Here is a 17,573-nt window from a genome sequence, read left to right as displayed (position 1 = left end):
TTGGGGGTCGTCCAGGGTGGGAGTGAAGTTTAGGGGGGTGAGTGTAACATAGGCCATCTTGCAAAGTGCCATGCAGGTAAAACATCACTCCTCTGACCTTAAAAGGTGCTCTGACATCTATCTCTAAATATTTTGTAAAATTATCTGAAGTTATAGTATCAGAAAAATTTGTTGATAAGCATGGTGGTTGATAAACTACTGCAGCATGAATCAATTATCACTTTTTGTGATCTAAAAGTAAATATTTACGCTAGTAAAATGTGCAGGATTTATACATTTGAACCTCAACTTCAATGTAAATTCAATGTAATTTTAATACCAGTAGAATTAATAATGAATTGGCACAAAATTAACTGTTAATATAAATATAATTAAACATACATATACATTATTTAGGTTTTGGTGTTTTATAAAATGATTCTTTGGGACCTTTATTTCTTTGGGATTTTTTATGCATTGTGAGGGTTTAAAGTTTCTAATAAACATTCAAAAATATGATCAAGTTTTATGCAAGTGTTTCAAACTTAAGTTATTCAAGCTGTTTAAGTCAGTTGAATGTAATTATAGTTAAAACACTGATATTTTTAATTTGATTCATCTTACAAATTCAAGGCAACGGGCAAGGAACATGCAAGTTTTCCTGTATGTAATTTCATCTGCATTACAAAAGCTCTCCTTCAATTGTTTACACTTTACTGCACTTTTAAAGTCATCCTCTAGGTGGCACAAGCCATTCTTAGTCAATTTAAGAGTGTTTGCTTCCTTTTTATTACAGCCAACTTCCTTTTTATTACATTCAGCAGCACTTTGTCACTCTTGCCTTCACATTCAGCTGTTTTTACTCTGCGAGATGGATCATATTAATTTTGCACATAACTAGGTTTGCTTGTGGAAATTGCACGCAGGCTTCGGCGTGTCAGGCCGACGAGATTTGGAGGCCCTGTTTTTCTCCCTTCGCCTCTAACCGCAGAGCCCCCTTGCTGTGAAGTGACTGGTGCACCTCATAGATTTCTCCTAAATAAATCATCCTTATGGGACAAAGATGCATTTCGCCGCATGAGAGAAGAAGAATGAGGGCAGGAGGATTTATGACGGGAGATGTGAGGCCTTGATGTTGCTGTCAGCCTTCATTGCGACTGCGCCTCAGGCCTCGCAACCAACATGGCCTCCAACATCCAAAACAGAGGCGCTTTTGAAGTTCGCTCGCCCTGGCCTGTCGCAACTGCACATTTGTACTCTCTCTCTCTTTCTCTCCCTCTCACTCTCTTAATGCCCATCCAACTCATTCATCTTTTCCGGGCGGCTTCTCAGCCTGTGGTGCTGAAATATGGCAGATGAACCTGTTACATGTTAGTTTAAGAGATAGTGTAGGTGTAAATTACACAGGAGGCTCTGGCTAACCTTATTTATGAGAGGGCTGTCAGGTGTTTAGGTGTTAGAGCGAGACGTGCTGCTTAAATCGTTTACTCCGCTGTAAATCAGAGCGTTCGTGCCACATTTGTGCACAGCGCTTTGCACACGTGTTTACATGTGCAGGGCTCTGTTTTTGTGTACTGGAGGGTCTGGTAAACTCAGTGACTGTCGGTCCAGGCCACCAGCATGGACGTAGTGGGTCATTTTTTGAGTTTATTATCATTTTTATTGAGATATGTAGCTCTGAAACTCTCTCGGAGTAACAGCTGGCCTTGTTTTATTGCAGGTGAGCTGAAACTGAGTGTATCTGTCATCAGATAATGTTCTTTGAGTATAATCTCAGTGCAGCACTGTGAAAATGCTTGTGTTTTTGTATTGTTTCTATTCCAAATATCTAAAACTTCTTTAATCAAAAAGCATTTTCTATAGACAAGGAAAAGTATTGTTTTGTTTTTAGACAAACAATTATTCTAAAGTGAAAACAATAGTTTTGCTTATTGCCCTATTGTCAGATTATTTTGCTCTCTTTAAGGAAAAAGTTTTGTCAATTTTGACTTTTGAAAACTAAACAATAATTTTGTGCTCATTTAAAAAAATGCTTTTTGAGTTAAGAATTATTAGATATTTAGACTAGAAACAAGTAAAGTATTTTTGCAGTATGTTGAGCAATGTTGATGGATTGATTGAATTTTACTTTTAAAAGTTTGGGGTTGGTAGTATTTCTTTTTTCTTTTCTTTTTTTTAAGTAACGGTGTATCAATTTGATCTTACTTGTTTCTCTGAAAATCTTGAAAAAATGTATCAACGGTTTCCACAAAAATAGTAAGCAAGATTCCTGTCTTCATTTCAGGTTTGATAAAAATATAAAAATCAGCATAATGCAATGATTCCCGAAATATCATGTGATGTTGAAGACTGGAGTAATTTTTTTTTTTTTTTTTTTAAGTATATAGTTATTTTAGAGTAATATTTTAATATTACCCTTTTGTGTCTTGTTCAAATTGAATAGCCTTTCATTATGTTGGTGGCTGTTTTTGCCTCATTGACTTTCATTAAAATTACAATTTTTGATTGCAAAACCATGACCGCATATCACCATGCATTCTTGATTGTTGGTGGTTTTGTTGGAAATTGTTGGAGGTACAATTTGTAGTTTTTAAAAAAAAATAAATATTATATTATTAAAATAAATTTATTGGATAAAACGTGTACAAATTTATATTATATTTATATTTGTGTATATATATATATATATATATATATATATATACATAAATATAATATAAATATACACAAATATAATATAAATATATATATAATATAATATATATATAATATTTATATTATATTATTTATATATAATATAATATATTATATTATATTTATATTATATTTGTGTGTGTGTGTATGTGTATATATATATATATATATATATATATATATATATATATATATATATATATATATATATATATATATATATATATATATATATATATACATACAATTCATTGCATCATAAATGATTGAAATATCTTGTGGACAAAGTATTACATACGTTTATATACAAAGTATATACACTGAAAATGACTTTTTAATAATAGTGTTTAATTAGTGTCCTTTAAATTTATTATCTTATCAAATAATTATTGCCCTAAACATATCTGACAAGATTTATTGAAATATAAACTATTGTTACACCCCGAATGATGTTTTAATGGGTGTCCACCATAAATCATGGTAAATAAAAACTGTATGGTAAAGTCATTATGTAAAAGAAAACTGAAGACAAGTATCGAACATGACAAGTTTTTACTGTTTTACTAGTATCTACTACTATTTTACTATGACCATTTATGTGAAGCTGATTTGACAAAATCTACATTGTAAAAGCACTATACAAATAAAGGTAAACAAGTGCTGACTATGGGTAATATCCACAGCAAGTGTTTTTCAGCCACCAATAAACTTTTAGTGAATGGTTGGCTATTTCAATTTCATTCATCTCCTTTTACGGCATCGATAATGTAATTTAATTCAAATATAATCCTTTAAATAGATTTCAGCATTTATTAAATTGTTTTAGTGTAAAACAGGATGAAAGACATTTAAATGCAAGTGCCATCAGGAACAGCAGGCAAGCGCTGAAACTCCATTGAAAATACTATGGTAAAATAAATGTCCATATTTTAAAGACATTGCTTGGAACAATGGTATTTAATGCTGTGTTGCTTGTCCATTCTGAAATCCACTATTGTATATCAATAAGGCAGTAAAGATCATTGAGTTTTAATGGCATGGCAGATTACAGAAAGCACTTGAGCTGGCTTTTTGAAAATTAAAGGCCCCTGTGTTGATACCAATTACATTTACTTAAATTTCCAAAAGAATATTTTTATTTTTAAACTACAACAGGAAAAAATGCATCCATGCTTCTCTATAACATCTCAAGAGTGAATCCTTTTCACCCTCTCGACATAAGTGCACCCGTGTTTGATCCTCTGAATGGATCTTAGCTGATGAATCGCTCGGTGATACCGAAGAGGACGCTGTAAAAACGCATTGAGAATGAGTCATTGAAACACTAAACCCACTGCGAGCACTTAGAGAGTCTGGACGTGTTGATTTTCTACCTGTGGGCGTTTACCATCCATCCTCTATTCATTCTTAGAGTCGCCCAGAAGTGGGACAACTAACACTAGCTCTTCTAGCATCGATACAGCAATGTCCTGCTCTTATATTACATAAAAGACAACATGGTTATCGAGGTAACCCTATTTGTTTCCATTGTTGGAGCCCAACATGTTGCACTGGGAATGTTAGTAGGTGTTTTTTTGTCATTATGGTGGTTGTGCCTGGAGGTGTGTGTCTTGTGTGTCAGCCGTATTGTTTGGGAAGTGGTTGAGTGCTGGGCTCTTTTTTTGAAGGGCGAGGGAGGAGACTGGCGGGGTTGAGGCTGGGCTGCAGGCGGGTACATCTGGACCCAGTCTAAACATGGCACAGCTCTGTCTGGTGTGTCTCTGACCAGATCAGATTTATGCTTCCCAGTGTGTGTTTTTATTTCACATATACACATACTCCTGCAGACAGGTTTTGTCTGAAATGTCTGAGACACCAGAGAACTTTCAACTGTTAGGGCTTTTTTTTGTGTGTGTGCTTGACTGCTCAAGTTCATATTTTTATACCGGACACAGATGTATTATATATGGCAATGTATTTTAGTCTTGCATCTATCATATTAATAATGTACCTTTTATAAAAAATATGATTATATTGGGAAAGTTATTACAACTTTTTTTATTTATTTATTTTTTGCATTTATTAAATCGAACCGTAATGAGAAAGGAAGCGAAGTTGGAGGGAGAGAGGGGTATAGGGTTGCAAAATGTCTTCGAGCCAGGTTTCGAACTCGGGACGCCCTGACGTGCTACTGCACCATATGTAAATTTACAACTGTAAATGATGATTTTCGATTTTAATAAATTTTAAAAGTTAAATTTTATTGAATTTTATAAGTTACACAATTCATCAGCTTTATTTTACATTCTTAGGGGATTCAAAACACACGTTGACTTCCTCAGACACAATCCACAATTGATACTGTTATTAACCACACAATAAATATTTTTCTTCACCTTTAAAAGCATTATCTCCATTGCACAGGAAAATAACAATTATTAACATCATTCACTTATTCATGTCAATGCTATGAAATTCCAACGGTCCAAAGCATTAAAAATACATTATTATTAGAATTAAAAAAAAAATTGTTTGTGAGATTATCCTTTTTGAAAAGGAATTAAGGCGACACAATTACCCAGTTGGCATTTCTGTGTGGAGTTTGCATGTTCTCCGTGTTGCCATGGGTTTCCTCTAGGTCCTCTGGTTTCCCCCACAGTCCAAAGACATGTGCTATAGGGGAATTAAATGAACTAAATTGGCTATAGTGTATGAGTGTGTATGGATAATTCCCAGTACTGGGTTGCAGCTGGAACGACATCCACTGTGTATAACTGGATAAGCTGGTGGTTCATTCCGCTGTGAATAACCTCTGATAAATAAAGGCACTAAACGGAAGGAAAATAAATGAATGAATGAAAATGTATTAAATTAGTAAAATTTGATATTTTATTAGAAATAATACAAATAATGTTTAATTGCTTAAAATTGAACATTTAGCTTAATTGCAAGTACATGTTTGTAATGCGCTCCGGTTTTCCCTACAAGTCCAAAGACGTGGTAGGTGAATTGGGTAAGCTAAATTGGCTGTAGTGTATGTGTGTGATTGAGTGTGTATGGATGTTTCCCGGTGATGGGTTACAGCTGGAAGAGTATCTGCTGCATAACACATACTGGATTAGTTGGTGGTTCATTCCGCTGTGGCGACCCCAGATTATTAAAAGAACTAAGCAGAAAATAAAATAAATAATTGTCCATAATGCTGATGCAATGTCACCAGTTTTGTTTTGTATTCTTAGTGGTCATGAAGCATCACATACCTTTAGTTTAATGTGATTGACTTATAACCCTAAGTTATCATTGTTGAAGCAGTGTAAAAATGAATAAAACAAACATAATGACATAATGATTTGATCAGTAGTCCGTTAATATATTCAGTCTTTTTGGTACTCCATGTTTCAGGAGCTCATCTTTATGCCCTGATTTCCCCTTTGCTCTTATTTGACGTGGGCTGTAAAGCAGTCTTTTTAGGTTAGGGCACATAAATAACAGCTCGCTTTTCTTTTGGAGGGCATTTCCTGAGGCCCTGACCACGAGTCCTTATGGAGAAAGACCGTACTAGACTATAAAGTTTGCATGTACAGCGTGTGTGTGGAAAATGCAGCTCCATGCCCTTCTGAGAAAACAAACAGCAAACCTCCAGCGGCTGCACTGTTAGACTTTTGCTCTGAGGTTTGTGCAAATGTGTGTGGCATTCGCTCCTCTGTGTTTGGGTAAAGGAACGAGGGCAGTGACCCGCTCCCCCCTTCTTTCCCCCTAAATGGTCGTCCAGACGGACCAGCTCTCTTTTGTTTCCTCTTTCTGTTGGTTACCCCCTCCTCTTCCAGTCTGCTTTATTGCACTTGATTCGAAGCGCGCTCATTCCTGAGATGGTGCCGATAGCAGCTGCAGCTCAATTGCCCACCATAAAGCATCCACAACCCCGCCGGAGAGCCTGGCCGTGGGGGCTGGGCCACTGTGGCAAGCCATTTTGACTTTTATTCAGTCACATGACATGAGTACTTAATACCATCAATTTAGTTTGAACACTGGTTAAAATGCTAGTTCGTTGATATTTGGATTCTACTAGAAACAATGGCACTTTTTAATACCAGAAATTACTTTTGAACTGATAAAAATACTAATTTTCCATCAGTATAATGTGCAATTATCAAGAATTATTGATGTCAAGAAAGAATAAACATTTCTGTAGTTGAATGTAGTTTCTATTAAAATGAAATGAAATAAAATAGTGCTATGAAATGAATTATTAATTACTATTTATCTTCAGAATTAAAAGTTTGTATTTATAAAACTGAAATATTCACATATCCATCCACAGTAACTATCTGTTTGTCCATCTCAAAGGTGTAGATTTGCTCTTGATATTGGTGGGGACCTAGGGCGCATGTATTGAACAGCACAAATTCTGTTTCGTGCTTTTAAAAACACTTAAACACTTCATAATACAAATAACATTTAATAAAGCATGTCCTATGCTGCTAAAGTAAATCTGCATGATTTTACTGCAATCTGGCTTTAAGGATGTACGAATAGCCAGAAATTAAGAGAGGTATGCGATGCATTTTAACCGTTTTATCCTATTATATGGATTATATGTCTATGAATTTAACCCTTTGAGCACATCTACTGAAATGTCCCTAGGTGGGGACATTTCAGTAATTGCTGGATATTGGTGGAGATACATCCCCTCTGTTCATGCCAATTCTACTTTGTCTATCTGTCTGTTTATCTATCTGTCTATCTCGTTTTACAACACTACTGGGTTATTTCAAGCTAAATTTGGGTTAATATAAGCAAACCATATTTTTTATATACAGTCAGAAAAAAAGTCTGATGAACATACTGTTTCGTACACAAAACCAGTACCTTTCAAGGTCTGCTTTTGGTTCTGAGGGTGCAATTATGTACCCAAAATCAGGTAGAACTTACTGGCCCTCCCAAAAAGACAGTCAGACAGTTGCAGCTCGTCCAGAACGCTGCTGCCAGGATTCTGACCAGAACCATGAAATCAGAGCACATCACACCTGTCCTCAGATCTTTACACTGGCTCCCAATTACATTCAGAATAGATTTTAAAGTATTATTACTTGTCTATAAATCACTAAATGGCCTAGGACCTCAATACATTACAGATATGCTCACTGAAACCTAACAGATCACTCAGATCTTTAGGATCAAATAAATTAGAAATTCCAACGGTTCAGTCAAAGCAGGGTGAATTCAGCTATTATGCTGAATCAGCTTCCAGTAATGATCAGATGTGCTCCAACATTAGGCACATTCATATCAAGACTGAAAACACATCTGTTTTAGCTGTACTTTAACTAAATGAGCTCTCTGCTACGTCCCACAGATTACACTGTCTTTTCTTTTTCATTCTTTTATAACTTGTTTTAACACATTTTAATTTGCTTTTATCTGTTTTTTTTAAGTTTTAATTTTTTAGTATTTTAATCATTTTTATTTTCTAGTTTCTGTTATTCTTGTTTTTGTAAAGCACTTTTAAATTACCATTGTGTATGAAATGTGTTAAACACTGTAGACTTGCCTTGCCTATAAAAAAGAATGAGAAAAAGAAAATAATTTCTTGACATCAGTATTGTAATTTGAATGGTAGCCTATGGTGAAATTAATCAACTCTTGATATAATTAAAAAAAACTAGTTAGTTTTATTTAAGCAATATGAGTTCTGGATGTAAACAATCAAATGTGCTTGTTAAAATGATAGTCATGTCAATAATTTGATTTCTGCTTGGCATTCATGATAACAAGAATTATCATTTTTATCAGCAAAAATGTAATTGCTGATACCAAACATTCCTGTTAACACTAATAGAAATATAATTCCTTTCATGAAGAACTGTCATTCTAAGAAGCAAGAATGCAATAGCGTTTATCCAGAACTCCTATCCTCTGAATGAGTAAAAGTCAAAGTGGCTTGCCATATGGCGACACCCCGTATTCGTTTCTCTGCAAATTTCTACACTTAAACTTTAATGGTCGTAATCTTCTAGAGTTGTGACTTGGTTTAGATTGGATGCTTGTGGTTGGACTTGGAGATTTAATGTGGTGAAGTGTTGAGATATATTGGACAAGATGTAGTTGTGGCATTGCAGGCCAGAGAATTACAAATGCAGCAGCTAATATTGTGACTGGCCTGAGATTTGTGAGAGCTGTCAGTCTCTGTTCACCTGCAGAGGGCGATGTGCAGTCAGTAGAGTGATTACCTGTATGTATTCACAATTGGATGATGTCAGTACAGGTTTTGTACTGTACTGTATATGTTGTGTACTATTCTTATGTGGTGTTTTGTTTATTTTGTTATCCACTAATACGTTTCACATTTATTCATTCATTCATTCATTGCTTCGTTCATATTTAGGATAAAGTTTGTTGTTCACCTTCCCGTTCATTCATTCATATTTAAGATTCATTTTGTTTTCACCAATATGTTCATTCATTCATTCATTCATTCATTAATTCATTTAATAATTTAATATTGATTAATTCATTTATTAATTCAATCATTCATTCATATTTAGGATTCATTTTGTTATTCACCAATATGTTGCACCATTCATTCATTCATTCATTCATTTATTTATTAATTCATTTATATTTATAATTAATTTTGTTATTCACCAATATGTTGCACATTCATTCATTCATTCATTCATTCATTCATATTTAGCATTCATTTTGTTATTCAACATTGTTTCACATTCATTCTTTCATTTCTTTCATCCATAAATTGTTTTATTTAGTTGGATTAATCATTAATTGGTTTATTAATCAGTTCATCCATCCATTCATCCTTCATTCATCTTAACATTTTATGTCTAATTCTACTTTAATATCTGTTTATTTGTTTATACTTTTCATTAATGTCTTTATTTACATAGCATGTTTATTTTTGTTTGGTCATTTAATTTTATTTCAGTTTATTTTTGAGCGTAGATTTATTCATTAATTTGTTCATTATTAATTAATTGCTTATTTGCATATCTGCTTATAAATATCTATTTAATGTATCTTGGAAGATTTATTTATTTATTTGTTTATTCACGTTTAACCCAGTGGTTTAAAAAATGTCTCCACATTTGTCAGTCTGATCAGCTGATGAGGTGAAAGATTACAGCTCGAGCTCACATTAGACTACATCAGCTTCATCAATCACACTGGAGAATAGAAGGTCAAGTCAAGTGCATTGCTTTGTAAAATACAGTAACCCATGCCATTTGCTCTGTTTTATTGTGTTCTTTTTGCCAGTTGTATATTTTGTGATATTCTGTGTAGAGAAAAAACCTCTGCATACAGTGTCTATATTTAAACATGCACAAACACAAAGGCAATATTAAGGAAGCATAACAACATATTACATATTTCTGCGGTACAAGGGCTGCATAATAAATTGAAAGAGGATCGTTATCACAGCAATGGTAAATGCCTTATCCATAGTAGGACTGCACAATATATCGTTTAGGCATCAATATCGCAATGTGTGAGTCTGCAGTAGTCACATCGCAGGCATCTGCAATGTAATTGACCATTACAGTTACAACAAAGTGGAGTCATTTCATATTTTAACTTTAGAGTAAGAATTTGAAGCAAACTTCAGCCATTTGGGCACAAAATAAATGTTTGCAGCTCAAAGTTGAATTGAACATTATATAATTACTTAATTAAAACAATACAGTGTTATTATTATGATTATACAGTGATTTTATTTTTATTTCTGCTTCTAAATACTGTTTGACTCCCCAGAAACTAATAAACAATTGTTTGCCTGTTGTACTATATACTTGTCATTTTAAAATTAAATTTAGTGCAGATATGCAACCCGACAAAATCATCCCAATTCTAAAATTAGGAATTCTTTACAAACTGTTCAAGCCATTTGGTAAAATTGCCTTTATATGGCAATATATAATGCAGTGAATGCAAACATTGCAGTATATTTTCTTCTAATATCATGCAGCCCTAATCCATATCGCAGAAAGTGCAATAAATTAAACTAGTGCCAAGCTTTTGTTTGCTTCATGCATATCATGCATATTCCAAATCTAACCAATCAGACGGGGCTTTTATGATCTATATATTAGGGGTTCTCAACTGGTTTGGCCATGGGACCCACATTTTTACATGGTCATCAAGCCGCGACCCAAATTTTTAGGAACTATTATACAATTTTCGGGATTATAATTAATTTGTATTTATTTGTTAACACACACAAGTAGTGACTGATAAATCATAATAACATCACCAAGACTTATAAATAAATGCTATCATTTAACAAAATGTATCAATATATAGAAATATTACAAAGTAAAGACAACAAATACTGTAAACAGTGGTTATGGTAAGGAAAGGTTAAGTTACCATGAACTAAATTGAACTGTTAATAAAACATGTTGACTGGTTTCTAAATGTCGTTGTAATTTAGAAGGTTTTGTGCTCTTTTGTGAGAGCACCTCGCTACTTATTACACGCTGAGGCTTTAAGTTTTTTTTTTTTTTTCTTCAATACCTGTAAATCCATACTCTACATATTCAGGGTCGTACTTCCGCTTTGACATATTTGTTGCTATAATTAAATGAAATTTCACATGTCAAACGGTACTGTTGTTGTGCCCGCATTTCAAAATAAAAGTCAAAATAGCTTAAAAATTTTTTTAACCACACACTCCGCGACCCACTAAAAATATTCAGTGGGTCGCGACCCACCAGTTGAGAAACACAGATCTATATCCTCACCTTTCCAGTAGAGGTGCTGTTAGGTGCAGTAAGCTGATAGTAAATGCTTATGCTGGGAGACAACAAGAAAATGACAATCGACAATAGGAATCAGAATTTGCCCCAAGATTTTCAGTCGTGCGTGGTGCTTTAAAGTCTAAAAGTTTGCATCTTGATGTAGATGTTTTTTATTCAGATCTAATTGAATCCAAAATTTTGATTATTTCTTTTACAATTTAACTTTTATTCTATTGCTGATAAAACAGTGTTTTGCATGTTAGTTATATTGTAATAAATAATGTCGTTGCAACACTCAACAATAAATCATATTTTCCAAACATTCTGCAGCCCTATTCAGAAGTATGCAGTGTGAATACTGTATGTGCTCAGACCTTTGTAGCCACAAGTCCAATTATATTTGCCTGGACTTGACTCTCTGTGATGAATGAACTGCGAGTACTTAGATTTTTATCTCTTTACTCATTCAATCATAATGCCAAAAGTCAACATTTACACAACCCTGGATTAAAAATGCATATAATATTGCATACACTTTAGGGCAATTCAGTGTAATTACACGATTAAGTACTGAGTAATATTAGGTAGCTACATGTATTTACTATAAGGTCACAGTTAGGGTTTGGTTTAGGGTTAATTAGTTTTAATTATGCATAATTTACTATTAATATTATTTTTAATGGTTTGTAGATGCAAAGTGTCTTTTATTAAACATGTGGCATATATGGTAATTTTTCCTGAGTTTTTTTTACTATTTTATTATGATTAACAGATGGCATTCATTAAAATGTCATTCAATATAATAATTTAAATAGCTAAAAATAAATAAAATATAGATCACAGTAAAGCCCCAAAATTCAAAGGCTTTGCCAGGTTTGACCTATTTTACAGCATGTTTTTAATAATTGGATATGTTGTACATTTTAGTCTTATAAATATAATATTTATTCAATATTCATTATAGTCTTTATAATGTAAATGTAGTTATAGTCTAGTGTTTAATAAATGCGTCTCAGAATAAGTTTCTTCCATTTCTGTTAGTAGTTATATGGTATATCAATATGTGTAAAACATTATTAACCTATTTGACCTTATATTTTTCTATAGGGAATTAAAAACAGTACACAAAGTTAATGTAGACATTTACAATTTGACTTTTGTTGCTGCATTAGTTTTTAATCATTTATGCTCTGATATATTTTAATAAGTTGTTTCGGTTTTGCGTAAATATATCTGTTAAGCTAATTTATGGTGATTTATTTCACTTCTTTTTAGACATTTTATTTGCTAAACCTATTAAACGGAGCATTTTTATTTGTCATATTTAAACATATTATTTGTAAATAGGCATCATATTTATGCTCTTTTGATTATGTAAAGTCTCTTTAGTTCAATTCTATTTGTTATAAACACCAAAATGGGGCATCTCACCTTTGACCTTTAAGTATAATGTAGCCAAGTTATCTTAATATAAGTGTTACAATTAGTGGTGGGTGAAATTACTTACTGTAATACTTATCTAAAGTGAGGGATATCTTTTAATTTTTAGGTAGTTTAATTACATATAATGCCCTTGCCTTAAATACAGGATAAATTAAACAGTTCTATATATTGACTCAGAGAAGCAGAGTAATAAATATTTTAGGTACTGTTACTTATTATTCGAGTAATCTCCATTTAAGGCTAACACTGATGTTTCTGTAAACTGCCAATCTCACATTTGTTTTTGCACAAGTTTTACTTCTTTATCAGCAAAAGGTTTTAATTATTTAACAAAAGAATACAATTCAGTACGATCACTTTTCCTTATTGAAAATAATGTATTATAAGAAGGTTGTTTCATTTTGCGTAAATGCAAGTTAATTTAAATCATTACAGTAAACGTTTATTTGCCTTTAATATGCTTATAATTTGATCCTGACCCTAAAAATCTTAATGTTAAACTAAGTTACCTTAAAGTGTTCTCATAATGTTTTATTTTATGCTTTTCTATGCATTAAACAGCATTGGAAATATATGAAATGAAATTAAATCAAACTTTTAAAATCAATACACGTATAGCACACTGTACTAGTAGTGAGCACATAGCACATAGCTCTATAGCCAAGTGTCTGTAGTCACTGCCAATTGCACTTCTGTTGCTGCGTAGATTTTACCTATTCATCAGCAAAAAGTGTTTAATCACTTAAAACGGAATGATATCCAGTATGATCACTTATGCTCTCAAATAATTTAGCAAGCAGCTTTTTGGTTTTGCAAAAATGTATGTGTTGCGCTAAATGAACATTATTCTTTCATATTTTGACTTTTATTTTGCCAAAGTTAATTTGAGCCATTGCAGTAGACGTTTATTTACCTTAAATACTCTCTCTTTACAGATAATATGGCTTTTATTTGATTCTGACCCCAAAAGGAACACCTTCATGTGCAAGTAAGTGACCTTAAAATATTAAGTGTATTTTATTTACACTTCTCTACACTTCCTGTTTATTCAAACTGCTTAATTCTTGAGATTTGGGGTGGGAAAAAACGTAATTGTTTTCTGCTCTATCCACTTAAATTTGTAAACTAATAGGTTAGCTTATTTCCTTCATTTTGTGTAAACACAAATTGATTAAGCAGTTTTTTTTTTACAGTGAATATATTAAACTTCAATGGAATCGTGTGACAAAAACATTTTAAAATCAATAGCGAGCATGTTGAACTTCAAGGCCAACACTAAAGTTTCTTTGGACAGTTTCACTTTGGTTGCTTTATAGGTTTTACCTATTTGTCAGCAGAAAGTTTTGAATCACTTAAAACAGGTTTGAATTAAAAATGTGCTGTGCTGAATGTACATTATTCATTCATAGTATGACTTTATTTTGTCGAAGTTAATTTGAATCATTGCAGTAGATGTTTGTCTTTTAAATTTTTATTTTAAATTTTATACATATATCACTTTGGTACATTTAATTTGATTTGGACCTCAAAAAGCACATCATGTGCAATTGAGTTACCTTAAAGTATTATCGTAGTATTTTATTTACACTTTTCTAAACAAGAAAAGTGACACTTGCTGTTTGTTTTATCTGCTCATTTAAAATGAGCTGGAACAACACCATTCTTGAGTTTTTGGGTGGGAAAACTTAATTTTTTATGTTCAATCTACTTAAATTTGTAAAAAAACGAATAAGTTAACTTAATTCCTTTATGTTGTCCCAACACAAATCAATTGTGTGGAACAGTGTATCCACACAGTGTATGTATTAAACATAATGTGGCAAAATCGTTTTCAAATCAACAGTGTTTGTGTTGCATTTCAAGGCCAACACTGAAGTAGACACTGCCAATTTCACTTTTGTTGCAACTCGCATGTTGACCTCACACATAGCTGTCAAATACCTCTTCTGGTTTCTGCGGCTTCTCCCTGCTCCATCACAGCCCTGTGACTGTAATGACTGAAAAACACACAGAGTCGCAGGAGCAGACGAGCAAGACCAGGCGGCTTCGTCTGGCAGCCGTTCCCGTGTGATCCCTCGGCAGGAGGAGGAGCGAGAGCTTGCCTCGCAGGTACGGCCACCTCCAGACAGATGAGCCTGGTGACAGCGGGACGCAACAACCTGCAATTCTTCTGTCTGACTCGATCCGTCAATGTCCCCGTCCCCACAAACGCAACTCCCCTGTATGGGCAGGCAGAGATAGTTTCGCAAAAGTGGGCCCGCAGGAATTGGCGATAATGAGCACGTTTGCTCGCACCTGTGATGGCACGCAGAAATGAAAAACAAACAGTCTGCTTCATTTGCACACGCTGATGATTCACGTCCTGAGAATAGATTGAGGAAATGGCAGGAATGCAACATAGGCCCGCGTTTTGAGATTCCTCTCCGGGGCGCTTATCTGGTTTGTGCGATTTGGTGTCTTGATAAAACGCATCTGTTTGTTTTATCTCTTTCTTGAGGGCCTCTTTGAACTGCAGACAATGACGGGTTGTCTTGTGAGTTGTGAGGGCCCGACGCTGACCAGCCACAAGGTGGCGCTCACCCTCAACAAGCATCTCCCAAGTTCACAGGGTTTTTTTTTTTTTTTTCCTCCACACTGCTTTGAGCATGCTGATGTATCATGGCGCAATGAAAAGGAGGAAATGAGAGGGGGGACATAAATGTGTTTGGTGCATGCAGGGACTAATGGAGTCTACCTTTGCCAGTACATTAGGAACAAAACAAGAGAGGTGAGAGGGAGAGCGCCACCCGTCCGAGACAGAGCGGTCGTGCCCTAATGGAGAAGGGAAATAGAAGTTGGTGTCGGTGAAATGCCAGGCCTCTGGCTGTGTTGTTGATACATTTGTTTCCTGTTAGTCCACTTATTTATGGTCAAGGGTTTCTTCATTGCCACATAGTGATTCATTACGTGCGAGAATGAGGTCAGGAGAAAGGTTGTGGCAATTAGTTACATTTAAGAGGCAATTTTTGCCCTCAGCCTGATGTGGTCACATTCTGCTTGGGCTTTGAAAAAGTGACACTTTTTTATATCCAAAATAAGGATGGCCCGCAGGTCCAGAGCCATTTTTCAGGACAGTGCTGTGATTTCAGTGAGGATAATTGATCTTGTATGTGTTTGTATTTGTTGTGTTCTGTGTTTAATATGTCTGTCTGTCTGTCTGTCTGTCTGTCCGTCTGTCCGTCTGTCCGTCTATCCGTCTGTCCGTCTGTCCGTCTCTCCATCCATCCATCCATCCATCCATTCGTATATGTTTTTGATCAGAAGGGTTGAAAAAATATATGCTCAATTGGCTGTTAACCATCACACTAGATATAGAAGTAAATTGCAATGTGAGATGCAGTATTCCATGTATATGTATATGTATGATAAAAATATAGTATATTTGTTTGTGTCATTGAATTTAATAAAATTCATTATTAATTGTTCATTTGTTACTCGTGTTATTTAAATTTTCACATAATTTAAATGTGGTATTATTTATTTATACATACATTGTTAGTGCAGCGTTTCTCCACTGTTAACGTTGTATTTTAATTATGTTATGTTTCATTTATTGAAGTTTAGTGTTATTTTATGTTACATAGGTTATTTTATCTTAATGCTTTGCATTGCATTTGAAATCCAGTTGTGTGATAACTTTACATTAACATTTAGTCATTTAGCAGACTTACAATTGAGGAGATATTCAGCGATTCAACAAGGAGGCAATTCACACAAGAAGTGCTAGTTATACAACTTGTTTGTGCTCAGACACTTTAGTGCTACAGTAGGAGTGTTTTAGAGCAAGAGAGAAAGTGCTTCTACAGGTGGTTTTGGTTTTATTCACTAGGGTTCAGGTGTTCTTGGAAGAGTTGGGTTTTTAGTTGTCGTTTAAAGGATACCAGTGAATCCGTAGTCCGAGTGGGAATAGGAAGACCATAGGGTTGTCACGATACCATTAATTAATCTTACAATAATATATCAGCTGAAGTATCACTATACAAAGTAGTTTTGCATTATCGTAATTCATAACTCAAGTTATAAAGAAAATTTTCCAGAAATACTGTATTTTGTGTTATAATATGCCTTGAATGTAATTGCATTTTAATGACTTTTCTTTATGCAACATTATCTATTGTAGATAAGCCATTAATGACGATACTACCGTTTACAAACTACAGTTGCACCGCCAGTATTTTGGAGCCATAGTATCACTATACTACCATAGTACTGGTAAACTGTGCAAACCTAATTCCACCAACATCCACATTCCACACAATAGTCTAGTTATTGTGTAATAATTGAGTAAGAAAACATGCTCACAAACTGTTGGTCAAATGTTTCACATTTGCCACCAAGAAACGGAAACATGTCATCTGATTGGGTAAATTATGCTGGATTGCTGTGAGACGTTTCATGTTCTTTTTACGGCCTGCTTAGAAATAAAGCTGTCATGACCGCAAACTCCCTGAAATGTAATAAATCTGTTGTGTTGTGTACAGCTGTGACCGTTGGCAGTTGATTATGATCAGTATAGTGCACACTATAGAACAGTAAATTTTACTTACATTTTTAACTTGTTATTGTAATGACATTAGCAATACATTTTCACATCTCTAAACATGATTCTGAACAAAACAATCTGTGATTGGTTGTTTTACATGTCAGTTAAACAGCCTGTAGGCAGCCCTTGGCCAATGAATGTTG

The 17,573-nt window shown here is 34.0% G+C and overlaps 1 long non-coding RNA gene across 2 annotated transcripts in view; it reads left to right on the top strand.

Annotated features, from left to right (window-relative positions):
- si:dkey-81p22.11 overlaps positions 1 to 17,573 on the top strand; it is a 168,305-nt gene that overhangs the window by 13,412 nt on the left and 137,320 nt on the right. For both annotated transcript variants that reach the window (NR_125800.1, NR_125799.1), the window contains 1 exon segment: positions 13,784 to 13,836. This is a non-coding gene — a long non-coding RNA (si:dkey-81p22.11).

The sequence above is a fragment of the Danio rerio genome, chromosome 23 (assembly GCF_049306965.1).
Source record: "Danio rerio strain Tuebingen ecotype United States chromosome 23, GRCz12tu, whole genome shotgun sequence".
Taxonomy (NCBI): domain Eukaryota; kingdom Metazoa; phylum Chordata; class Actinopteri; order Cypriniformes; family Danionidae; genus Danio; species Danio rerio.
This window is presented reverse-complemented; position numbering and strand designations above follow the sequence as displayed.